The sequence below is a fragment of the Rattus norvegicus genome, chromosome 7 (genome assembly GCF_021556685.1).
Source record: "Rattus norvegicus strain SHRSP/BbbUtx chromosome 7, alternate assembly SHRSP_T2T, whole genome shotgun sequence".
Classification (NCBI taxonomy): Eukaryota; Metazoa; Chordata; class Mammalia; order Rodentia; family Muridae; genus Rattus; species Rattus norvegicus.
Genome location: NC_141540.1, coordinates 100253466 through 100279449, shown reverse-complemented (window position 1 = coordinate 100279449; position 25984 = coordinate 100253466). Strand labels below are relative to the sequence as shown.

The 25984-nt window shown below is 47.2% G+C and overlaps 1 protein-coding gene and 1 long non-coding RNA gene across 29 annotated transcripts in view; one reads left to right on the top strand and one right to left on the bottom strand.

Moving 5' to 3' along the window:
- The window catches only part of Mtss1 (MTSS I-BAR domain containing 1), a 139200-nt gene that overhangs the window by 38641 nt on the left and 74575 nt on the right, over positions 1–25984 (top strand). Inside the window, exon 1 of one of the 28 annotated variants that reach the window (XM_087558044.1) lies at positions 25552–25704. The gene's annotated coding sequence lies outside the window, so the exon portion shown is untranslated. 28 annotated transcript variants of the gene reach the window in all.
- Positions 14417–16881, bottom strand: LOC134479912 (uncharacterized). Its single transcript, XR_015625582.1, has 3 exons — positions 16269–16881; positions 16017–16169; positions 14417–14866 (listed from the first exon to the last, which is right to left on the bottom strand). It is a non-coding gene; the product is annotated as an uncharacterized LOC134479912 (long non-coding RNA).

The window sequence follows — 25984 nt, the reverse complement described above, 5'->3', positions numbered from 1 at the left end:
GTTATTGGGAAATAATTCATGAAGTAGATAATGAATATTCAAACGCTCCCCTGCCTCCAGGAACCTGGAGTAAATTCTTCCAGATGCATAGTAAGGAAACTTGACAACTGAGAAGTCTTACTGCACTCAGTTTGTGGGTGTGAGCTTTATTTGTATGGTGTGGGGGAGCCTGCTGTGGTGCTCAGCTGGAGTTCAGTGGGCATTCCTTGACTTTCCCCTTCATACCTCGAGTGCGTGCGTGCAGGGAACAAACTGCAGGTAGTGAGGCTTGGCAGCAGGTTTTTAACCCACTCAGCCATCCCACCAGCCCATCATTTAAAAAAAAATTAAAATACTAGTTCTTAGCACAATGATGTGCACCACATTCATGCCCAGTGCCTGTGGAGGTCAGAAGAGGTCATTGGGGTCCCCTGGAACTGGAGTTAGAGATGCTTGTGTGGGTGCTAGTGGTGGAACCCAAGTCCTCTGCAAGAGCAGCGAGTGCATTTAAACTCGCATCTTTAAACTCGCATCTCCCTGGTCTCCTTTGTTTTGTTTTGTTTTGTTTTGTTTTTTGGTATTGAACCTAGGACTTTATCATACTCTATTGATCTTTTAATAGAAATTTGATTGTAATGTTCTAATTTTTAATAGTTTGAAGTAAAATTTAATTCAAGAAGGTACATGTTTCTGCACTTCCATTACTGTCCCTCCCATGCCTGTCTGTCTTTCCTTGATCGCTCTCCTCTCCCTCTCCCTCTCCCTCCCCCTTTACCCTTCTCCTTCCCCATCCCTTTTTTCCTGGAGAGATAGGGTCCATGTGGATCCCAGGCTGCCCTCAAATTCACCGTGCTGCCAAGGAGGACCTTAAACGCCTGGTCCCCCCCTCTACCTCCTGAATGCTGGATTTCTGGTGTCTAATCTGCTCCCAGGGATGGAGCCCAGGGCTTTAATGCATGCTAGGCAAGCACTCTATCAGTCAAGCCCTTCAGACCATAGCAGTGCCCAGTGTGCGCTTTTGTTAGGAAAGTGGCCAGTGTTAGCAGTGAGGTCACTTGCCCCAGGCCACAGGCTAAAGAGGAAGAAGTGGAGATTGCCCAGCTCTCGCCTTGTCACTACTGCTCACTAAGTAGTTTGCTTTGCCTGGTTGGTTTCATGGTGACAATGTGCAAGAAGGAAGTGGCGAGGGCTGTGGGTAGACATCTGTCCTCTGTTTTCCATGATTGTGACTTAGGAACCGCCACCCCACCATCACACACACATACACACACACCCCACCATCACACACACATACACACACACCCCATCACACACACACAACACCATGTCTCTCTCTCACAACACTCTCTCTCTCTCTCACACACACTCTGTTTATAAGGAATTCTTGGTCATCTGGTATTACAAAGCAGTTTTTCTGCTTCCTTCTGGATCCTTTTTTTTTTTTAATGGAAGCTATTTTTGTTTTCTTATAGCCTTTTTGGAGGGGAAAAGACAAGTTTTGCTTATCTTTTATTCAGTTATAGTTGACATAAGCTTATTAACAGTAAGAATGGTTTGGCTCTTATGCTTGCATTGCATTGTCTTGGTACAATAACACACACACACACACACACACACACACACACACACACACACACGGAGAGGTGGGAGAGAGAGAGACAGAGACAGAAGAGACAGAAAGACAGACAGAAACAGAGAGACAGAGATTCCCTAATGTTTACACTCACCATGGAACTCTGCATTCTAATAAAAGACAAGGTTCTGGAAATCTGCAGCATTTCCTGCTGTGTGTGCCAAGGCCTAGGGACCTAGGTTACCATGGAAACGAATATCCAGCCGTATTGGAGTGCATTTCACAGTTCAGTACAATGGTGCTTCTCCCTCCTCTTAAAATAAGGGAAGGGGGAAGGTGGAGGTTGCAAAGAAGATGAATAAACCCCAGCACTCGCCTGCTCGCTGGCTCGGCTTTAACACTCCGTTAACACAGTTAACACAGCCCTTTGAGCTACAGTGGAGCAGCTTCCCAAAGGTTAGCCAGGGATACCTCATCTAGTACAAAAACATTGTGGAGGGACCATGGTGATCCCCTCTCCCTCTATTGCGCCCTGACAGAAGGACTGACCCCTGGCATTGACCTGCTGACTCCAGCTGGTTCTGCCCCAGTCTGTGCCAGAAGGGCTTGGTGGCAGACAAAGACTGCGGCCAGCCTGAGCTCCCTGACCCCCACCCCCAGCTGCCCAGAACCGTGCCAGAGCCCCCGCTCTCCGACCAGGATCTCAGCCCTTGATCTGTGATTTCGTCATGTGATCGCCATCTGTGCCCTGGAAAGGCAGATGCTAATTATGAGAGCAGCACTTCGTTCTGATGATACGGTTTAGACCCAGGGGCAGCGTGGGTTCCTTGTACTGTAACTGGAGGGAATGATGGGTTGTGTCAGCAACCCTTGGCCTCCCCGGGGTGGTGGATCCGGGTGGGTTCACGGAGTGGGGGTGGTCTGTGTGGAAGAGGACGGGGAGCCCAGGTTTAGGTGGATGCCTGTTGCTTTGGCATTTGCCTTTCCAGATGAATTTGTATAAAGCAAACTCGGGGTGTCGATGTCTTCCAGAAACAAGTGCCTAGAGCCTTTGCCCATCACAGTGGTCTGCTTTGAGACTTGACCTGCAAGGTTCTTACCCAGCTCGGGTGGTAGGGACCTAATTTGTAGATGAGGAAACTGGCTTGGTGGTGTTCAAAATGACATGGCCACACAGTTGTGAAGCTCTGCAGTTTGGAGTTCTGGGTCTCGGGGGTATTTTGGCTCTATGTTCCTTCCACCCTTGGGATCAGTCACACAGGACTATTTAATTAGAATTTAGATCAGGGGTTCTCAACCTCAGTGCTGTTGACTTCAGGTGAGATCATTCCTTGTGATGAGCTAGCCTGTACCTTGTCTTTCCTTCTGGTTGATAAGTTTAAAAAAGGCCTCTGACCAGTGCCAAGGGCCTCTCAAGAGTAAACAACGCCCCTAGCTGAAAATCACTGAATTGGTTTTTTTTAAAAAACGATTTATTTATTTTATGTATATGAGTAAACTGTAGCTGTCTTCAGACACACCAGAAGAGGGCATCGGATCCCATTACAGATGGTTGTGAGCCACCATGTGGTTGCTGGGAATTGAACTCAGGACCTCTGGACGAGCAGTCAGTGCCCTTAACCATCTCTTGAGCCTCTACACTGCGTCTTTTAAGTGTTGTTATTAGGCAATTTAATGGAAGAAAGGCTATGCCTTTTTCAAAACAATTGCAGACAAGTTGGATCATTGTGCTAGGCCTGCTTTTTTGTTTTGTTTTGTTTTTTTACATTTTATTCATTTGATTTGGGGGAGGGGTATGCCATAGCATGCATGTTTAGTTTAGAGGGCAACTTAAGGGTGCCGCTTCTCTCCTTATATCAAGTGGGTCCTGGGGATCAAACTTGGGTTGTCAGGCCTGGTGGGAGGTGTCTTTACCTGCTGAGCAACCTTGCTGGCCCTTCGAGCAGGGTTTTTAGTTGTGCATAGCTAAGTTGGGATTTTAGACATTTAACAATTCTAAGCCATATTTCGTTGGAGAAACCACTACAGTTAGAATTCCATATCATACAAAAAACAAGCACTTGCTCTAATGAGTAAGGGATTAAGTGAAATGACAGTGGTGACAGGATGAAGAGCACGTGGTGGCTTACATGAGAACAGCCCCCAGGGCTCATGTCTTTGAACACTGGGTCCCCCATTGGTGGAAGTGTTTGGGAAGGATTGGGAGCCTTGTCGGAGAAAGTGTGTCACTGGGGGTTGGCTTTGAGAGTTCAAAAGACTCAAGCCATTCTTAGTGCCCTCTCTGCCTCACGACTGTGGATCAAGGCGTGAGCTCTCAGCTGCTGGTGCCACCACGCCTTTGCTCCGTTGTCACGGACCCTGACCCTTTGAACCGCAAGCCCACTTAAACACTTAGTTTTCTATGTTGCCTTGTCATGGTGTTTTGACACAGCAGATACAGAACACAGACACGTAACTAAGACAGAATGCTTGACGACTAAGGCCGTGGAGCCGCCTTCCTGACACAGCCTGGTTGGCGACTGCTCCAGGCCTCTCCTCTTTCCTCACTAGGTGGCCATGAGTGGGAGTCCATTCTGACACACCTGAGCTTCATTGTTCATGAGAAGACTGTAGGGTGACCATGCCTGCCTATCAAGGTGACCATGGACCTCAGATAAGCTCTTGAATGTGAGAGTGTCATAACTGGTGAAGCTTGAGCAGGTCTAACTATGGAGATTAATGCCTTCCTGTCATAGGACTTCTGTGCGTTTTTCTGATCCCATTCTGCCCTGCCTGCCTCGGCTCTTCAGCTTTCTGTGTGCACAGCAGTTCCCGTTTTATATCTCCCAGCCCCTGACTGACTTGGACATTTGTAAATTCCCCTTGATTCTGTGGGCTAAATTGCTGTTATGTTTATGATCTTTCCAGTTTGTAATATACAGATTATCGTTATCATAAGTAAATATTTACACGCTGTAAATGTGATAACTATCAGGCTAATGGTATTTGTGGTCAGGTCTGGGCCCTACATGGATGTGAGTGAATTTGGAGTTAGTGTTTGTCTCTCTTGAGTACTGACTGTGTTCAGTTCTCTGTCATTTTGTGCTCCAGCTTTCCCCCTAAAGGTCTAGCTGTCTCCTGTCAGCTCCTCTGAAACCTAGGCTTTTCTGTCACATCACTGGTCCTGATGTCCTGGGCTCTGTCACTAGCCCTAAAGCTGCTTCAAGGGGAGAATTTACCTGTTAAACAATAGCAACACAACTATTTTTCTTTCTAAGTGAGGTGAATTGATAGAACCTAAAATTAACCATTTTAAGGCAAACAGCTCAGTAGTACTTAGTAAAGTGCACATGCCCCGGGCATCATGACACTGTGCTCTCTGGGTATCAAGCGTTTCATTATCTTAATAAGACTGAATGCAAGACATGAAGGCTCTGGTAGCCGTGATGTTTCTTTCCACAGCCTCATGAATGTGCTTCACGCTGCAGACTGGTAACCTTCGGGATGTTAAAAGATGAGTTTGGGGACATGTATTTAATCACAGACAAAAGCTCATACCATGAAGCAGGCATTTCCTGCCATTTCCTGAACTTGTAGCCCACTTGTGTTCCATCCATCATTTTACCCCTGGTTCGTGACCTAGTTGCTGGATGAAACTCGATTTCTGAATAAGCACACAGAATTCCAGGTTTCACTATGATATTTCCATCTTTCCTTTATGACGAGCAAATGAAGTGGGTTTTGGTTTTACATTTCTTCTCGATGCTCATTTGGAGACCCCGTCCTGGGGGTATTGTCATTAGGGAAACTTCTTTCAAGTATTTCACTAGAGTTTATTTAATTTAAGAGTTTTCTAATTTTATTTCTAAAGCTCCATAGGAATGACTCTGAAACCAAAGAGTATTTTTTAAAAATTATCATTATTTTATTCTTTGTGCATGGGTGTTTTGCCTGTATGTGATCCACATGTGTGACTAGTTCATGAGCCACCATATGGGTGCTGGGAATCGAATCTGGGTCCTCTGGAAGAACAGCCAGTACCCAGTGTTCTTAACTGCCGAGCCATCTCTTTAACCTCATTTATTTTGTTTTAATTAAAACAAAGCCCAGTTTTATCCACATGAATATTTTGCTTGCTTGCGTCCATGCCCCATGGGTCACCTGATGCCTGTAGGGGTCAGGAGAGACAGTCGGGTCCTCTGGATCTGGAATTGCAAATGAGAGCCATTATGTGGGTAGTGGGAATTGAACCTGGGTACTCTGGAAGAGCATTCAGTGCTCTTATCCACTTAACCATCTCTCTGACCTCTGGAATCTTGTGGTAGTTTATCTTTAGTATCTTTAGCCAGTAGATCGCTGCCACTCTGCTCCTGACTAGCACACTTGGGCATAAAGAACCGAGTCTTTGAGGCACTGTAGTGGTGGGCACACATGTCCTGTAGGATGGGAGTTTTCGGTTAGTGTTTATCTCATGGGAAGACTGAAAAGTCCAGCGTTTTATTTTTCAGAAATTAATGTTTCTAGGCCTGTTTCATTCTTGAAGCATGACTGCATTGTTCATCTAATTTTTTTTTTTGTCTTTTTTGTCTTCCTCACAGCTGACAAGATGTTGTTCTTTTCCTCTGCTCTATAATTTATAAAATTGTATTGCAGTTGGCTTGAGGAGAATTTACTTAAGCATAGTTGAGCCTTTAAGTTTTCCTTCTGGCATGGACAAAAGCATCATTAATTATGAATATGAATTCCTTTTGGAAGTGACAAGATTGAACATTTCCTCCTGCCAGCAACCAGCTGTCTCATTCTGATGCTCAACAAAGGCGGTTTAGAGATTATTTTTCATGGCCGTGGCATCACATACTAAAAAAAAAAAAAAGATGCTAAAGAAAATGCAGATAGTTTAATCGGTTTCTGTAAAGAAAATAAAAGGTTTTGTTCTTTTCTTTTTTTCTGTTTCCATTCATGAGATGCATTTGTGGTCTTCAGCTTTGGTGCCGGCTGCAAACCAGTGTGTGGCTGTGTCCGTCTATCTATTCAGGTGGCCCAGGCTCAAGAATCCCAAGGCCTGGATCACCTTTTGGCTCTCCAGAAACCTTGAGCACCCTCTTTGTTTGGTGATGGGGTGGGAGTAGTGGCAGCCTCCATGACGTGCTGACCACACAGTCTGCCGTTACCACCAGGAGCTGATGTACTGGGCGCAGCTTAAAGAGCTTTGGAGCCTTGACCCAGTGTCTGGGCCCTGAGTGTGTCCACTGGGTGGGCTGTCTGTCTGTCTGTTGGGTAGTTTCTGGTGTTCCTAATTCCCTGCAGGCTTTGCTGACAGAGAAGGCAACCCTGATATGGCACACTGATGTTCTCATCCTGGAAGGCCATGCCGTCCTAGGTGCGTCCTGCCTGTGGGTGACAGCTGGGGCTTGGCAGGCTACAGAGGGACCTGGATTGTTGTATTTCTTTCCTGGGTACCAGAAACCAGCACTGTTGAGCATTCTCCACAGAGTTTGGAACCCAAGGGCTCATATGTATGTGGATGTGTGTGGATATATATATATATATATATATATATATACACACACACACACACACACACACACACACACACACACACACAATACATACACGCACATGTATGTGTGTATACAGGTTAACTCAAGATAGAGGTCCACAGTCTGGAGTTTTTCACTCACTCCAGGTCACACATCACAGTTTTGTCCTTTGTAGCATTTTGTGGGTGATTTCTGAGTAAGAATGCTCAGTCTGTATGCAGCGTGCTTCGGGCTGTTGGCAGCTGTTGTCTCTGCCTGGATGGGAGTTTAACTTCTTCACTCTTTGCCTTTTGTGGTCAAGTGTATTTATTAAAAATTATTGTCAACTTTGAATTGTGTACTAGTTCCTGTGAGTGGAATGTGTTTGTGTTTAGGAAAGTTCTCCCTCCACCTCCTCTTCCTTTTCCTCTTTCTCCTCCTCCTTTTCCTCCTTTCTCTTTTTCCTGTTCCTCTTCCTCCTCTTCCTCTTTCTCTTCCTCCTCTTCCTCCTCACCCTCTTCTTCTTCCTCCTTTTCTTCCTTTTCTTCTTTTCAAGATACGGTTTCTCTCTGTAGCCCCCGCTGCCCTGGAACTCACTCTTTAGACCAGACTGGCTTAAGCTCACAGAGATCCCCCTGCCTCTGCTTCCCAAGTGCTGGGATTAGTGCATGAGCCACCGCCACCCAATGAGACATTTCTTCTTAAAAGAAAAATTCCATAATGCTAAACACTGGGCTCAAGTCATGTGGAAGTAATACAAAGCCAGACAGTTTACATTGTCCATTCACTCCTTTAGAGAGCGATCAGAGCAGCACAGGGCTGTCTGCAGAAGCTGTGTATCGGGAGAGGAATGGGCCAACATTCCGATAACAACACAAGTTTTCCTTGAAATGCTATTCAAATTCCATTGCCTAGTATACATATCCTGGTGTGTGTGTGTGTGTGTGTGTGTGTGTGTGTGTGTGTATGTGTATACACAATCATATATCGATCATATATGTTCTCTATGGCCACCCAAGTCATTTCCTATACCCCTTACTACACCAGGAACTACTGCATCCGTCCAGCTGTCTGTCCCAAGCTGGCCTTGGCCTTTGCACTGCCTCCAGGGGTTGGGCAGGGCCGGAATGTCCACTGTGGTCTCAGCCCCTCTGTGTTTTCATTTTGTACAATGAGGCTTTGACATAAAAAATTTTTGTGATTGCTTTTAAGCAAAATAAACGGGGTGGGGGTTGTTTATGAGTCCATGTGCCCACCACATCCTCATCTACCTTCCTCAGGCAGTGTATCCTCCACCCCACCTCCTGGCTGAATAGCAGCTCTCAGGGGTCCAGAGACAGCATATGGCTACCCTCCAAGCCGTCTCTTCACTCTGGGTAGATAGGTAGGCAACCCTCCAGAAGGTGAGCCCACAGGTGTGTAAGGGAAAGGAAGGTACCAGAAGACGGACGTCAGGGTTAGAGCCTCACAGGGTACTGTTTGGCTGCAGCCTCGTTGCAAATAGTTTTACTCCTGAGGTGAGAGTTGGACTCTTGCAGTTTCTGAAGCTCCTAAGTTTAGTCTTAGTGTATCTAGAGAGGAGTCTGAACCCTTCAGCTTTGGAGGCTGACCATGCATGATCCTTGTGAATTTTCACACACCAAGAAGTCATCACCACAGACGGTTCTGCTCAGATTCTGTGCATGTCAGTAAGGGTGGGCATTTATGTCACGCCTGAGTTGAGATCAGGCACGACTTCTGCACTACTGGTTAAAGGGTTTGCTCACACAAAGCAATGCTCCATCTAAGGGTCAGACCCTGTGGTGGCAGAGCCATGAGTTAGCATTGGCTGTGGACCACAGAGTCTTCTATGGACAAGGCAGTCAGGAGAGGTCAAAACTTTGAATACCCAAAGGATTCTTAAAGTCAGGTCCTAGTGCAGCATTTGCAGATACTTTGCGTTGAGGTAGGTCTGTGGGGCTCTGAGGCCACCACCACCTCAGATTCTCAATTAGATACTGGTGGATTTAGGGGTAAAGAAAGTAAGAGGGGACAGGGTGTTATTAATAGCATAAGGATGTGTGTAAATGTGTGTGAATGTGTGAGTAGCATAGAATGCGTGTGATATCTGTGTTTTTGGCCATCTTGCCTGAAAGTGCCGTGGTGGTCGTAGCATGGGGGCTCATGAGGGAATTAGTGTATTGGGGTTGTTTGGGAAAGATATTTTTAGTTCTATTCTTTTAGGATGGAAGGCTTGGAGAGGTTAGGTTCTATAACTAAAAAGCAGAGCTAAGCTTCTAGTCTGGAACCATTCCTGAGAGAACGAGACTTTCTTATTATAAAAACGTGGATCAAAGATGGACCAGTTAAGATCCTGGTGTGAGGGCTGGAGAGATGGCTCAGTGGTTAAGAGCACCCGACTGCTCTTCCAGAGGTCATGAGTTCAATTCCCAGCAACCACATGGTGGCTCACAACCATCTAAATAAATCTTAAAAAAAAAAAAAAAAAGATCCTGGTGTGAGGGATGCCTGGTCCCAGTGTCTCACATCCACGCCAAAGCTGTTAGAGTTTGGAAGCTTACAGGGTTCAAACCCTTGGTGGGACAAGATACATTTTGTGCGTTATCTTTGGCAATGTGTCCTGTACTGAACACCAGGTGTTGAGAGGATACCTACTGACCAAGTTGCACAGGTCAGTAATCTTTTAACTTTTAGCTTTAAGCATCCCCCCTCCCTCGCCTGTCTTCAAACTGGCCCTCCAGGAAGATGCAATTAAATGGGTCTCTGAACACTCGTGGGATTCGCGTAACAGAACGCTGCTCTTGGTCTCTGCTGCGTTCTTACTGTTTTGCCCTTGCTTGGTTCTCGTTTGGTTCCCTCAGACTTCTACATTTCCCTCCCTTATTAACAAGAGGAACTCTATCTTGAAACTTAAGTGCCAGCAATTTAGAGCAGTGCTCCATAAACCCTAGAAAACCAGCTTGCCGCTTGCCCATAAGCTGAGAGAGGTTTTCAGGTTGTTGGGATGAGAACGGTGATACTCCGAGACAGACTAAAATGACATGGAATTTACAGAATTTAAGTTGAAATGTGTGCCCATTTCTGGGAAATGCACCTGACTGGTTGGCCCGGGGCTTGTCTGTGGTCACCATTGTACCCTGATGGAGCTGAGTTGTTCAGGTAGAGATTAAATGGCCATTTCTGGAAAAATTCTGGTTTCATTTACCTTGGAAGGGTAGGGGTGGGCTCAGAGATAGAAAAGAAGACATTTATTTCCCTTTGTTCAGTAAATTGAAATGTTTGCAATGAAACTGTCTTTAAGCACCGCCCCCTCCATTGTTTATTCTTAAAGTGAGGACCTTTGATTGGAGAAAACAAAAGAACAAAATCAACGGCAGATGTTCACAGTGATGTTAAGGGAGAAGACTTCCATGTTGTCCTTACAACTGTGACCATCTCTCTCCCTTCCCCCACCACACCCCTAGTGCCTTTACAGTTTTCAGTGGTCCTTTTGCCTTTACACCCCATAGGGAGGAACAGTATGAGAATGTTCATCTGCCCTACTCTATTATGTGTACGGTGAGGAATATTTGAAGTGACATGTGGCGGCCTGGTTCTTTAATCAGCGTGTGTTTGGCACTGTGCTGGCTGCCACCCAGGGGCTGAATCCCCAAAGGCTTGTTTCCCAGAGTGAGGCTGCATTTTGCCCCCTCGATACACCCGTTGTGATTTAATTCTCTTTATACCAAACCTGGAACCCAGAAACCCAGACTTTAGATGGGAAGAGGGTCTGAGGGAAGTGGGACATTTTTCAGGATGACGTAAGCCTCTCCACATGGAGAGAGGATTGGTTCGTTTTCTTTGTCTGATGAGGAATGGTCTTGGAAGCCGAACACTGAGGATATTAGTGATAATATCAGCCTTCCCCATCGACGGGGTTTGATATCAGGCACATTGTTCTTCAAACATTTACCAGGATGCTGAGGGTTGTAGCAAAGGTTCACCGGGTTTCTACATACGGGGCTTTGAGGCGAGTATCGTCTCTGGGTGGTTGTGGGACGACAGCTTTGATACAAGGGCAGCCAGGGTGTTCTGAGGTCACCTAATTAGACAGCAGTAAAGGAAAGTGTCTGAGTGGAAGACCATGGCCCGCCCTCTCCTGGTCCTTTCCTCCCCATCTCTGCATTCCTGTAGTGTCATTTTGATTTTTAATTGAGCCTTTCATGCCACCTTTGTGTCTCCCATGCGTATCTAGAATAACATCCAGCTGCATACAAGCCCCGCCACACGTTCTCAGTTATGAGTAAGTTTTAAAAGTCTAATAATTGGCAGTCACCTTCTCATTCCTTTGTGTCTGACTCTGCCATGGAAATTCTGGGAATTCTTGGCCATTTTTCTTATAGAAAGGTTGGAACCTGATAGGTTAATGAGGAAGGCAGCACACCCCAAATACAGCCATGGCAGCAGGGTTCACATACGTGCTAGAGTGGACGTAAGAGTACTTTAAATGCTAGCAGCCCGCCACGTGAGCTGTGCTGTGCATACAGAAGATGGAAGCCAGCCACGCTGCTTCCGTTGACTGACTGCAGGAGCCGATCGTGATATCTAGTTAATAGAATATTACCCGAGCTTAAAAAGAACGAAGTGCTGGTACGCACTGCAGTTTAGATGACTCTGAAAAGCCCCTTAAATTCAGATGCCCTTGTCATACAGTTCCCCTCGTGTGAACCGGTCTAAATAGGTGGACAGAGAGCCAGGAAGATTCATGGTTGCTGGGGTCTGGGGAGGGCAAATTGAAGAGTCACTGCAAAGTGAGCCTGGGGCTCTCTCGAGCCAGTGAGGTGTTTTGGAGTTCATTAGCGGCGATTCTTGAGCACTATCCCAAGAACCCTAAGAGGTAGTGACCTAATTAAACTATTCTACTTCTTGCAGTTGACCCCAGTGACCCCACACACTGCACTTGTCTGTCTTTGACATAGCTGTTCTCCATCCCTCGGATGGAAAGAGAACCAAACTCAGTCTTACACACCAGGGCCTGCAACAGGGCTCAAGGGTGATAGACTTTGCCCCAGGCGCGCCTGTGACGAAGTGGAAGTCTGGCCTGGTTCTTGGGCTACCATTGTGAATTCATTCATTCCTCCCTCATGCTTCCTGGTGACACATCTGGTAGACTGGTGGAGAATCGGGGTCTTCTGTAAGCCTCACACCTTCCCCTCAGAGGAGGGCAAAGCATTTGAATCCTGTTACCCTCTGATGGTTGAGGGCTCGCTCGCTTTGAGTCTTACCAGAAGTGTGTCTTCGTAGCTTGGCTATTGTCCCAGCTCTGTGACTTGCTTCTCTCTTTGGGGATTGGAAGCAAGAGGGATCGGAATCTAACCTCCTAGGATGGTTGGGAGTTTTTAATAAGACTGACAAGTGCCTGGCAGAGGGTTAGTACACATACATATAGTCAGTCCTGTGGCTGTCCCTTGCTCCTTTGGGTTCTTGGAGTTCTTGGAAAGATAGTGGGAGGGAACCCTGTGCCCCAGAGTGACCTGTGGTACAGGAGTCTACCTCACTCTGCTCAAACCCTCAGCCTTTGTCTCTTCCACTCTGCTGAGGAAGAGTGTTAGGAGGGGAAGAGAGGTCATGGTTAGGTGGAGCTGATCACAGCAGAAAGGCTTCCTGGCGTTGGCTGCAGCTTCCCCAGTGCCATTGTCTGGGTAGGCCTGGTGGTTGCTTCCATGAAATGTGATACTTGTCAAATACCCTTAGGTTTGGGAAAGACAAGAAATAAAAGAAACGGTGCCTTCCCACCCCACCCTGGTGCCAGGGCCCCAGCTTCAGGATGCCCTAACACCAGGCGGGACAAATGAGTGGCTTCCAGTCTGGGTCTCCCTCCCCTGTGGTGACATGAATTGATGGGGCCCGCCTGTCTGCTTCAGCAAGCAGGATGAAGTCATAGTGCCTGAAATAGCTCTGGAATGAGCGCAGTCCCCTCTCCCTCACCCCTTGGGGACTTTCACACAGGAGTTTGGAATCCTGGCCTGGGTTTCCTTGGTGGGCCCACATCTGGGTTGTGCGTGCGTGTGCCCAGTCTCCTTCATGCCCCGCCTTCTGAGAATGATTCCTTTCAAGGAGGGTCTCTTCGGATGCACCTTGTGTGGTGTCTTGTCATTTCATTGTGTGTAGTTTTCCTGCTCTTGTCTCTTCCACACTGTCCTTATGTGGATAGAATGAGCAAAAACTTCCTTCCCCAGCTTGAGGTAACCCCGAAGAAGTCTTCGCCCGCTTGGCACAGAGCCGAGTGCTTCAGTTCTGTTCTCGGGGCTTAGCTAACTAGGAAAGGAAGTAGGAGCCAGCCCTGGTCTCTCCTGACAGGAAGCAGAGGACAGCGTTCTTCCACCATGCCTTTCTTCCTGCTTTGTACTTCTGGGTGGATGAAGGACGTATGGATGTCCCTTACCGTGGTTATGGCCTTGTATTCCTTAGAGACTGGGGCTGTCCTTTGATTTTACTTCATACTCGATGCAAGAAGAGGACCCCCCTGCCCCCCATTTTATAATGCCTTTGGAGAGACTTGCAATGCGTGTATTCCAAATGACTCTCTAGAGATTGCAGCTTCGCTGTCTCCCTTCAAACTTCTACAGAGTTACAGCCTCCTGTGCCAGGAAGCACGCAAACTTAGTGTGTTGTTACACTGGTTGGGACTTGCCTTGTCCACCATTGGGAAACCTTGTATGCTTGTTTTATTTTACAAGGGAAATGAACATTAGACGGGCAATGAGTCAATTGCCCTACTAGACCTGTTCTCTGGCTTCACTGTCTCATGTGTAATGTTTAAAAAGGACTCAGAGCGAGCCCCTGGTAAATCCTGGGTGCTATGCATGTGGTGTTGACCGTGAAGCCCGCCTCTCAAGGGGTCTCCTCAAAGCACATAAACTTGTTGTTCATACAGTCATTTGTACTTTAATTACTAGCTGCTGTGGACTTGTGAAACTCCAGTTAGAAATCTGACCATTGCCTGCAAGCTCGCAGGGTCTAATTTCCCGTTCATTCCAGAACCAATGTGCTTGCTGTTCCCTGCTGGAAGTCTTGTTCTCCAGACTTGGAGAACCCTTCTCCAACAGTCCCAGCCAGGGCACCCCTGTCCTCGTCCCTCTGCACCCTGGTTCCCTTCTCTTTCTTTGTTCTGCCTATCCCACTTTATTTTCATGGCTTCTTCCTCCCATGTCCCTCCCTGCAGCCTGGAAGCTCCAGGAGGGCAGACTTGTATTATTATTTATCTTCGTGGTAACTGTTGCTCTGTAAATAATCACTGAGTGAATTAATGAATCAACACAGATTTTAAATTAGTATATTAGTTAGTTTTCTATTGCTGTGATGAAATACCAGGACCGAAAGCAACTTAAATAAGAATGTTTATTTTGACTTAAGATTCCCAAGGGATGAGAGAACATCACAGCGGAGAGGCATGGCAGCAGAAGTAGCTTAGTAGCAGGAGCAGGAAGCTGAGCCCACCATTTTTCAATGAGCACAGAAAGCAGAAGACAGAAGTGCAGTGGGACTATATACTCTCTAGCGATGTACTTCCTCCCGCAGGGTCGCTACCTCCTAAAGGCTCCATAATATCCTCAAACAACGCCACCAGCTGGGATCAACTGTCTAAATAACTGAGCCCTTGGAGGACATTTCTTATTTAAACCACCATAATTAGTGAATTTAAACACAGCCTGTGCCTGCAGAAGTATCCTTCTGCAAGTGCCTGGAGCAAGATGCTGGTACCGGCTTCCTTTATAGAGTGAAGGGATTTCCTTGTGTCACAGCCATTTTTCTCCCCGTGACCAGCTCTGAAGCCCTGAAGAGTAAACATTAACTTTGTTTAGCCACACTGAGTCAGGAGATTTTAGCTCGAGATCTAGGAAGGTCACTGCTGGCTTTGTGTCTATTGAGTTTGCTGAGTCTTACTGGAAACCCACTAAATAGCACATTGTAAAACGAGTAAAAACAAGACGAAATTACCTGGACTGTTTTCCCGAGCCTGCTCTTAAGAATGTGCATTTCCGGTTTGGTCCAGGCTGATGGACCTCTCTGTTTGTGCAAACATTAGGAGCCCAACTCGTCTTATTTACCCCTTGCTTGGCACCTACACAGTTTCTCAGGCTGTGCTTTCTACTAATTGTTTGTTTAATTAGAAAATGAGTAAGTATTTATAGAGAAAGTAGAACCCAAAGCTGTGGGGATGAAACCTTCTCTAATTGTGCAATCAGGATCTGCGGAGGACTGCACTTTTCGTGTGTGTGTGTGTGTGTGTGTGTGTGTGTGTGTGTGTGTGTGTGTGTGTGTGTGGGCGGCAGGCCTTATTTTCCTGCTGCTGTTTACGGAGAGCCCCCCTCCCCCCAACTAACATTTCAAGCAGAACAAAAGGAAATCCAGTGGCGGGAAACTTCCTTGGCAACAAGGGTTGCAAAGCCAGACACAGTTAAATTATCCATCTAAATCGGGAGATCTGCATTCATTCATCATTAGATGTGTGGGAAAGGGCCTGTGTGTCACAAACGGGGTCTCTTTCATGTCTCAGGAATGGAGTGAGTCAAAGCTTGATAGATAAGCTTGTGGAATTTGCTTGTGTTGGGTGGGGTCCTGCGGGGAGAGCTAAGAATGGAGCAGGGGGTTCTTTTGCCCTGGCTTTGGCTGGTGACTAGATACACCGAGACTGCCACCTTAGCATGCTCTCTTACACTTTCTTGTCTGTTTTCTGGTCACATCCAGTGGTATTGATTTTTCCATTCTCTTATCATCAAGCCAGGCTTGCTGTTAGACAGTGTCGGGATGTATGTGATGTTAATCCTATGGGTTTGTTTGCCATTTTGAAACAAAATGGCCACTTAGTATGTTCTTAGCTGCCTATGGTTATGAGGGAAAACCCATTTGTAGACCCACCGCAGGGGTGTGAAAGAGAAAGGGCAGTTTGAAAACAGAGACAAGAGGGGCAGTTCCTACAGTACCTGAGCTAAGCATGGAGGGCCAGCCTTCTGTCTTTGGATCACGTTGATCTGATAGCACCCTGCTTCCAGCATCAACCTTCATGAGCCATTTTCCCTGGCTGTGGGCTGGAATAAACATGTCTGACAGGATGGGACACGTGGATTTTTTTGTGCCTGCAAGAGAACAAAGGTGGATAGAAATGCTGCCTTCCCTCTTGGTGGGGACTCACGCGGCTCTTTTCCTGAGGCCCCTCAGACATTGCAGACTCTCACCAGCATCTTGGGTTTGGTCTCTAGCCGTAGAGGTGAATGCCCTGGAGACTTTGAATTCTAGCTTAGTGCTTTGCAGCTGTCAATGTTGCTAATTACTAATTTACTGTTTGAACCATTTTTTTAAGTAGAAAACTAAACCGGCATTAAATCCATTCAGGGGTTGGAGAGGCGGCTCACAGGTTGACTGCTTGCTGGTCTTCCAGAGGACCCACCCACTCAGGGAGCTCACGCTTGTCTGTAGCTCCAGATCCAAGGGATCTAGCCCTTGTCTGCCCTCCTTGGGCACATGCTTACACAGATGCAGATTTGTAAATTCACATCGTTATGCAGCCAACACCAGCAGAACTTTGTCATCTCCCAAATCAAAGCTCAGAAAACAAAAGCTCTCCGTGTCTTTAGCCCGCAAAGAGCTGAGATTTAAACCTGGGATTTTCTGTTCTGTGCTCGTCGTATTTCAGTTCGAGGGGTCACTGTTGTAAATGTTTAAGATGCTTCCTGTAAGTCCACTGGGTCCCCTGCTACTGTCTACAGGAATGCATTTCCTAGATGAGCCAAGGCTTCTCTGTGATCTCTCGCTGAGGCTGGGTTAAGGGTGAACTAGGAGATGTGCCTCACAGTTCATCTGGATCCTCCCTGATGAACTCGCGCACCCCTCCCTGCTGACACTCTTCTGGGCTCTGTGACAACATCTGACCTGTCACCCAACCTGAGTGTTTCTTACCAATTAGCTTCAAGCTGCATCTGGTCTGGTCTTGGTTTCCCTCTGGTCTTTGTTCTTGTTTTAGTCTCTTCCTGGACTTTTCCTTTTGTTTTCCTTTTTAGTGTTCTTATAGAAATGTGTGAGATGTCTCATATATCTCTTCCTTGTCCTCAGAGAACACCAGAATCAACTCACATCTCTGGCTGTCATCCCTCCCTAACCCTCTCTCACAGAGAACCACATGGAGGCTGTACCTTTACCTCAGCCTATAGACTAAATGCAGATTCCATGAGAAGAGGAAGGGAATGAAGGTGTCTCCTTCTTCTCTTCCCAAATTCCAACCTGCTTCTAAAATTTGTTCTTTTCCTTTATTAGATCCAAGAAGACTAGATTTCTGTCCTGGGCTCTGTTGAACTTTCCTTTTCAAGGATCCTTGGGTTCTGCCCTTCCTCCCACCCCTTTCTTTATCTGATCCTCTTGCACTCCATGGTGGCCCCTAACTGGCCTGGACTTCTTTTCTGCAGTTTAGATCTGGCTACCCTATTTCCTTTTTTATTCACCTCTGCCAGATGGGCTTCTTCTGCATTGACCAGCCTCTCTCTCCCTTCTATGTGTCCTGAGCCCCGGGATGGCTGTGTACATTAATCCTGCTTGGCTTTGCTTAGGCCAATTTTTTTTTGGACTTTGTTCTTTTCTTTCTTGCCTTCCATTCCTAGTTTTTTTTTTTTTCAGTTTCCTCTTCTCCCAGAATTAATTTTCCTCTGGTTGTACATCTAGTTAGCGTTTGTAATCGGGTTGCATGGAGTCCCAGAGAATGATGCCTTCCATGTGTGATGAACACAGACACATGGCCATTAAACCAGGCATCTGACACCATTGTCATCCATCGTTGTCATCGTCGTCGTCGTCGTCGTCGTCGTCATCATCATCATCGTCATCATCATCATCATCGTCATCATCATCGTCATCATCGTCATCTCATCGTCCTTATTATTTTAGCTCTAGTGAGGTAGCTGTAGTGCTTGGCCCAGATGATGTGCTGGGAGTTTGCTCCGATGCCTCAAGCTGAGTGGAGGATGTCTACAAATAGGCAGGTTGTTAAAACGCAATGGCAACATAATAGTAGCTTAGTTTGTTGAACATTTACCGTGTGCTACATACTAATGAGCATGTATGTGTGTCATCTCTAAAGCTCCTGGAAGTGGGTCGTTTCATTTGACAGACAGAATAATGGAAGCACACAGAGACACAGCAACGCTCCCTCAGAGCACAGAGCCGGTTTGTGGTGGAGAAGGGCAGACTGTCCCTCGGAGGTCAGTCGGCACAGGCTGCATCTCTACCACCATATTTCATACGGTCAACCTGGTAAAGCTGAAGCCCAGGAGAATGAGGAGGTGAGAGGGAGAGGCAGCAACCACAGGGAGCCACAGGCAGCTTCCTGGAGGAGGATGGAAAATGGAAGCGGCCTAGAATGAGCAACAGGCCAAGGTGTCATGGAGTGACTGAGGTTTGCAGAGAACTATGAACTGATGTCTGTAGAGATGGAGGGGGGGGGGGAAGGCAAGGTCAGTAAACTGGGGCGGAACAGGGGTAGAATTAGCCACTATACAGGTATTGATTGAGCGGAGAAATCTTTGGAGAATCCCAGCGACAGAAATGTCCCAGACACTCCGGATCTAGATTTGACTCATGAAACTCATGACACTTAAGAGCCAACCTCCCCAGTTGTCACCATTGGCATTAAGGGTTAGTGCTCCTGTCTGTGAAAATACTAGTTTCCTCAAGTCCCCTTTGTTTTATGTGGCACCGAGAAAAATAAAATCCTGTCACCTAAATCATGATGTGTCTCAGACATGTGTGAAACGGGTTGGCTGGACTTAATTCTAGGATGGGTGAAGGCTTTGTAGGGTTCTTGAGAGGGTAGTGTGCAACACTAGGCTTGTGGGACTGGGCAGCCTCTCAGTACTGTCTGTGGAGGGAGGCATTTACTTAGGGAGGGAAGCAGGCCTTGGACTCAGTGACTAATGGCTTTAACGTGGAAAGAATTCTCGCAGCAGATTCTACGGATTTCAGATGGGTCTCCTGACAAGCCGAGGTCTGGGTTGCCTCAGGGGTTGTGAGCCTGTTCCAGTCAGAACACAGCCCAGTGGTCATATGCCTTTTCCAAACCTGAGGGGAAATGAAGGGCCCTGTTGTAGCATGTAGCCTCTAATCCTGTGTATCCCTCAATCCTGATTTATGTATTCCCAACGATTAGAGAAAGGGTTGGCAATCTTAAATGGCTGGGTTCAGACGAGACTGTCCGGGTACCGCCAAATTAAAGGGCAGCAGAGAGCTGCTTGGAGAACCCAGCCTCTGGCATTTGTGGTAGAGAGGCCTTTATCTAGAGGCAGGCCTTGCTGGAAGAAGGTGGACACGCCTGTGTCTCAGGCAACCTTAATTAGGGCCAGCGACTTGGTGGCCCCCATGATGACGGGTTGAGCCTGTGCCTGTGGCTTTAAGTCCTAAAACCACTCCTGGGAAAAACCCAGCAAGGCCCTGGGTGACACCAGGGACTCTAGGGGCAGTGGCCCCACAGGTGTTGCACTCTGCTTTCCGGTTCAGCTGGAGTCTCCTGAGGGCCCCACACTGAAGTGTGCAGTCCTCTCCCACCCTGCCGGCTCCTGGTCGCTTCTTAGCCCTGTTCAGCTGTACTTCTCAGCTGTATGCAGAGGCCTCTGGGGACTTGTATTTTGTGCTGTCATCCAATCGGATACACTAAGTCCGTGTCCCAGCTCTTAAGGCCTCCCAGGCTCCTCCCTCATCCCCCTGTTCCCATGATACCCTGGGTCTGTCTCTGTGTTTGCCAAATTGACTTTCTGAGAGCATCTTTGCCCTTCTTGAGAAGCAATCCCACCTAATACCTGTTGAGCTGTGTGGGTGCCCAGCCATTTATAAGAGTGAACTGAAGGGACAAGGGGGACAGTGTACCCAAAGGAAATATTCCCAAAGCCTTTGTGTGCAGGAGGATGAGAAGCTACAGGTACAGAGGAGCTAAGGAAGGGTAAAGCATTTGTAGCATTTGCTGGGTGAGTGTAGGGAGGCAAGGGGTGGTGTTCTGTATCTATATTTAAATAACCAGGAGCCTGAGGCAGGAGGACTGCTTTAAGACATTCAAGGCCAACCAGGGCTATATAGTGAACACCAGGTCAGCCAGGTCTCCAGCAGACAGAGGGTTTATGGGGAGAAAGTGAGGTTCCTACCTCAACCTTGATGGTAGCATGGTCTAAGTAGGTGGCTGATTCTGGGTTGATGGTGTAAGAATGTCATGGGGTTCCTAACTCATTGCCTGAGTTCCCCATGTGTCTCTCAGAAGCACAGAGAGGAGAGACTTGGAAGGACTTATCGAGCCTAGGGCCATAGGGTTTCCCTCTGCCCCAGAGCATTTGTGGCTTTGACTTTACTTGTAGGTCTTTGCCAAGGCCTAGGTGGAACACAGGACTGGAAGCTATGGATGTTGTCAGTGAGGTTAAGCAGGCAACTGGAGTAGAAGCTTACCTCATGCTAACCTGCAAGGAGAGGCTTTCTGGCCTCTCTGAGTGGATCTTTTTCTAAAGAGACATTTGTGCAGACTTTGCACACACTGGGAGCGTGGGCTGCCTGTTTTGTGTCAGAGGCAACGTATCCCTGCGTGGGGGGGGTTGGTGAGGGGGTGTCCTGGGTTTTGACTTCTTCATGTCATTGTGTAGCTGCAGGGGAGCAGCCAGCCCTTGGCTTCTTAATTGACATGGACTAGAAGTGGCTGGCGGTTACACATCTTGGTCACTCAGACCTTTAGAAATTGCCTGAGCATTTGATCTATCTGCACTCTCCTTATTGGAGAGTACTGTTCAGTTTAGGAAAGCTGAGGTGGAAGGGAATATGGACGCCGGGGGATGAAAAGCATACCTGTCTTATCATCATCCGTCCGTCTGTGTCCCATTCTCTTAGCCCAGTATTTAAACATACAGTAACATTAATGTGCGGTGTGGGGCAGTGGTTCTGAAGTGTGACAGCACATGTTTAAATAAGGTAGGTATGTATACATCATTATACAGGTGGACCTCATCCCCTTTCCCAGAGTCAACATGGCTTGCAAACGTAGCCCCCTGGAATACTACAATAGCCCGAAGAAACCATATGTGGGTCCGTCACCCTACCTGTCCCTTGACTTTTCCACTCAGAAGGAGACTGTAGATAGGCCCAGGAGGGAGCCTTCTCCTTTCTGCCTATTTAATAGGAGAAGAAATTTAATAGACGAAAATGGAGGTGTCCTCCGTTTTCTCGTTATGAGTAAAAGCTTAGCCCATTCATTCAGCCAGTATTTCTTGAGCACCTACTGTATGCTGACACAGTCATAAAGATGAATGAACAGGGCTTCCACTTACAGATTACGAAGTCTAAAAGTAGGGTCAGAGGCCAGCAGGGTGTGTGTAGCAAAGCTCACTGGGTTCAGATACATGTTAAGTAGAGCGTGACCAGCTCACCACTGCGTAGGCTATGGTGGGTTTGACAAGCAAGGAAACCCTTTATTAGTCTCTGTTGACTCTGCTTCTTTCAAAGGGTTATGGGTAGGGGCCATTTGGATGAGGAATATAGCCTAGCTGTCTCTTCACATTCTTGCCCATCCAGTTCCTAGTCATGGTTTCCTTCCAAGTTAACTTGTGCCAATGATAGCCTTTGTTTCTAAGAGCCAGTGGGAAACATGGATCATCAAACTTGCCTTTGTCTACATCATTGATTCTCACCCCGTGGTTCATGACCCCCTTGAGGGGGGGGTGTCAAATGACCCTTTTACAGAAATCACAGATGAAGTTTACATTATATATGACTCATAACAGTAGCAAAATTTGTTATGAAGTAGCAGTGGAAATAATTTTATGGTTGGGGTTGCTACAACATACAGCATGAGGAACTGTAGTAAAGGATCGCAGGGTTAGGATGGTTGAAAACCAGTATGGATGCTGGGACTATGGGTTGAGCTGGTGTGGACTGTTCACAAGAATCCACCTGTTTATAGGAAGAAAAAAATCGTGGAAAGAAATGAACTGACATGTAACTTTGCTGGTCTTTCTGCATAGTAGGTTTTATGGCCATTCGTTTCTTGGGTTTCCTACTTTTCCAACTTTAGAAAGAGATAATCTTTTCATTGTCGCTTTTGAGACCTAAATAGGTTGGTAAGTTTCCCTTACTGAACTCCTTAAAGGATGAAAGTTCTCAGAGGTTAACTCTTTAATGGGCAAGCACTTCCTGGTACCCTCTGGCATCTTGCTGCCAGCTGGGTATGGGTTGTACTATTTACTGGATATTCTCTTTGTCTCTGTAGACTGAAAACAGTCTCAGGTCTGGAGGACTGAGGATGATCCAAACATGAAGTGTGCGTGTGTGCATGTGCATGCGTCTTTGTGTGTCTGTCTGTGTATACACTGTGACTTCAGTCAGTGCCTCTCCCCAGTGCTGCTGCTTCAGAGAGGAGACAGCAGCAGAAAGCCCCTGAGTGTATCTGAGAACTCAGCCCATCCCTGGAGCGAGAACCCAGCAGAAAGGAGGGCTGGGAGAGCGGGAGGGAGATCTCTCTGTGAGTGAGTAGAGCCATCCCACGTTCAGAGCTTTAGAACACCCATCTTGTAGGCTTTTGTTGCACATGTTTCACAGAGTTATTGTGGCTGTGTTGATCCCTTCACTAAGCCAGAGACTCAGATTTAGCACAGGATGGGAGGCAAGTGGGAGGAAAAGTTTAACTATAACCCAACAACTTCCTGTTCGGTTAGAGTCGTGGGTGAGTGATCTGTGCTATTGCGGGGGAAGGCTTGGCTGATGTACTGCTTTGATTTTGTTTTTACTCAGTCGGGGGTGGGGGAGACAATGAGTGTGTGTGTGTGTGTGTGTGTGTGTGTGTGTGTGTACATACATACGTACATACACATACACATGCTTATCTACATACATACCTTTCTCAATACCCAAATGAATGGACATTGTACAATGTGTCAGCAATTCCCTGTCCCCTCTCTCTTTTGTTAAAATGCTGCCTTTTCTGGGCTCCCATTTCTGTGGCCCATCTGATGCCAAGTCCATCAGATTGTGCGGTGCTGAAACCTAACTCTAGGCTGCACAGGGCGCTGTCCCCACAGCCGAGCTCAGAGCCCGAGGGGGCTTCTGTGCATGTGTGTATTGCCTTGAACCCAAGGGTGTTTTGGGGACAGCTGTATGAGTCCTCTAGCTGCCATGATTTGGGGGCGGTACCTTGGAGTGTATGCAGACAGAGACCTCCCTGCACTCAGGCCCTTTGGATTCCATGGGAAGTGAATCACAAGGTCACTTGAAGGCAGAGGACAGGAAGAGGGATTTTCACGCAGTTGGGTATGCATGTCTTTATTCCTGACCGCTTGTTCTGGGTGGCCTGAAGTTGACTTCGTTGTTTGTCATTCTGATAGCCATTCCTTTCGGTGACATCTTCTGTTACCTAGATTGGAGTAGAGCAGCCCAGGTAGAGAAAGGGGATCTAGGATGGAGGGAGGCTGCAGACAGCAAACCTAACCTAGGCTCATTCCTCCCAAGATTCCTGTGTAATTTAACCGGTAGAGCTGACGTAGTTGAAATAGATGAGCTGCTTGCCCAGCTGTAGCTCGAGGTCTAATCACTTTAGAAATGAGCCAAGTGACTCCCTGTGACTTTCGGTAGCGTTTCTGGAATAAGCCTGTTGCAATCCAAGTCGTTCATTTTATTTAACGGGCGACCCTCCCCGTGCTGTGGCGCAAGGCACATACACATGCACACACACCGTTCACAAGGTGCAAGCCAAGGACGTCGGGAGGAATTGGTGAGGGAATCTTCAATGCTCATACAGAAACTCTGACCTCAACACAGAACACGAACTCTTTATCATCAGGACAGTTCGTACTGTTTACTTTAACCACTATCGATGTTGGAAAGAGCTGTTGTAAACAGGCAGGCAGGCGAGTGTAACTGTGAATTACCCTTTACATCTGGGTCAGGATCTTCAGTCGTGTTGTTCTTGCCAAAGGAATTGTTCACTGGGGTTCCCCTCAGTAGGTTATTAGTGCCGTGCTTATTAACAAAGTTCAAAGTGCCAGGGGCTTGTTCTCAGTCCTTTGAAATAATGCAAAGATGCTGTGTTGGTTTAAGCTGCAGTAATAAGAGAGACCATTTCTCCAACCTTTAGAATCTGCAAGACCAAGAAGAAGCTACCGGGAGGTAGCTGGTGAGGGCCTACTTCCTGATTTGCAGACATTGGCTTTGATGTGTCCTCACACGGTGGAGAGAGATCTTCTTTCTCGTGCCTTTCTTATACAGACTCTAACCTCATATAGAGCTCAGGGACCTAACTCTGAAAGTTAGAATTTCAACTTGTGATGATTAATGATAACTATTACAGACTCAGAATTGGTCAAAGTGTAGAGAGTGTCTGTGGAGTTCCCAGCTACAGGACATCCACGTTGCACACCCCTTCTCCCCAGGGCTCAGGGAACATATTGGAAGAAGGGGTGGAAAGATGGAGGCTGGGGACACCTGGGACAAGTAGTGGTTTCTGATGAGTGTGCGTGGGAGCTGCGACCAGACTGTTACCTGCACTAGAGCAAGCCAGTCAACCTTCCACAAGCCCCTCCCCTAGGGAGGAGCTGCTGATGGTTGATGGTGGCCGTTTCCCTAGGGTGTGCGCTCTGATAGGTTGACCACAGCACAGTGACTATTCCACTCGTGAGTCACTGGGCAGCAGTGACTGGGTGCTGGTTATTTAGCTCTGGGGCCTAGGCGGGGAGTCGGGGAGGGATTGGTGAAGGGGGGTTGAGGAGAATGGTTAATGTGGTTAAAATATGTTGCATGTTTGTTTGTATGACATTCTCAAAGAATAAATCATAGTTTTTTAAAAAGGAAAAATGAACTAGGTGGTGGTGGTGCCCACCTTTAATCCCAGCCCTAGGGAAGGAGAGGCAGGGGGACCCCTATGAGTTTGAGGCCAGCCTGGTCTACACAGGGAGTTGCAGCCAAGTTGTAGCCAAGGCTACACAGAAAGACCCTGTCATGAAAAACCAAAAAGAAAAAAAAAAGCAGAAGAAGAAGAAGAAGAAGAAGAAGAAGAAGAAGAAGAAGAAGAAGAAGAAGAAGAAGAAGAAGAAGAAGAAGAAGAAACGTGATCTCCTAGCCTCATGCCCTATGCAGAGAGTCGCTGTGAACTCAGAGGGGCTTGCAGACCCGCCCTAGCAATGGATCTTCTCGTGATGGGTGTGTGTGGTGTGTCTGGCTGCTCCTCCGCCTGGTGTGGCCACTGGGCCTTAGCTTTGTGCTCTGCCCCTCAGTGCAGGAGAAAGCAACTCCCCCACACGCCGACTCCAGCTGTGACTGAGCAATGGATCTTTCTCCTCAGTGCCGATGCTGCCTCTAACAGCACACGTGGCGAGGGGAAGGACAAGGGTCTGTTCTCATTTCTGTGGCTTCAGAATTTCAAACACACACACGCACACAGAAGGAGACGATCGTAGTGAACCATCACCTGCCCGTTCGTTTCAACAACTCCTGACCTTTCCTTGTCCTGATTTTCAGACATGTTGCCGTATTTTCAAGCAGTGTGCAGACCTCTGTTACTAACCACACATTCAAACCCAGCGAAGGCGAGTGTGAAGCTCAGGGATCCAGAAGTGCTGTTCTTCCCGTCATGGCTGTTGCAGCAGAGCCAGCATATTAACTTACCTTTCGGTACTGTAACCAAACACTCAAGGCCCCATAACTTTATTGAAAATACAAGGTTTATTTAGCCCATAGTTCTCTGGGAGCCATCAGTTTGGCTCTGGGAGGTCTTGGCAGATGATATATAATGACAGAAGCCTGTTCTCATGTGGGGACGTGTCCTCATGTTCTCTCCCGTGGGAAGCTTGTTCTCAGGAGGCCCATGTGAATGCTGCCTTAATTCTCATAATTTTGAGGGCCAGTATCTCCCACAGGGTCTACCTTTGAAGGACCCAACACATCTCGCATT